Here is a 376-nt window from a genome sequence, read left to right as displayed (position 1 = left end):
AAGAACAGAATTTTTTAACAACTCAAAAAAAAAAAAAAGTAAAATTCCTGATAAAAACTACTTAATTACTGTAACGTGAGTATTTGTAATTCGTTACTTCACACCCCTGCTTGCCAGAAAAATGCCAAGCAGCAAAATATGCAAAAGGGCAAGAGAAATGACGATGGTTTATCTGCTGCTGCCAGAAAGCAGAGGTAACCTACAATACCCAGACACTAACAGAACTTAAAGGGGTCATATGATGCGATTTCAATATTTCCTTTCTCTTTGGAGTGTTACAAGCTCTTGGTGCATAAAGAAGATCTGTAAAGTTGCAAACACTAGTCTCAAATCCAAAGAGATATTATTTATAAAAGTTAAGAGTCAGCCACACCTA

Source organism: Sinocyclocheilus rhinocerous, unplaced genomic scaffold, assembly GCF_001515625.1.
Source record: "Sinocyclocheilus rhinocerous isolate Xijiao unplaced genomic scaffold, SAMN03320098_v1.1 scaffold58, whole genome shotgun sequence".
NCBI classification, from domain to species: Eukaryota; Metazoa; Chordata; class Actinopteri; order Cypriniformes; family Cyprinidae; genus Sinocyclocheilus; species Sinocyclocheilus rhinocerous.
The sequence above is the reverse complement of the archived record's forward strand: the minus strand, read 5'-3'. Positions refer to the sequence as shown.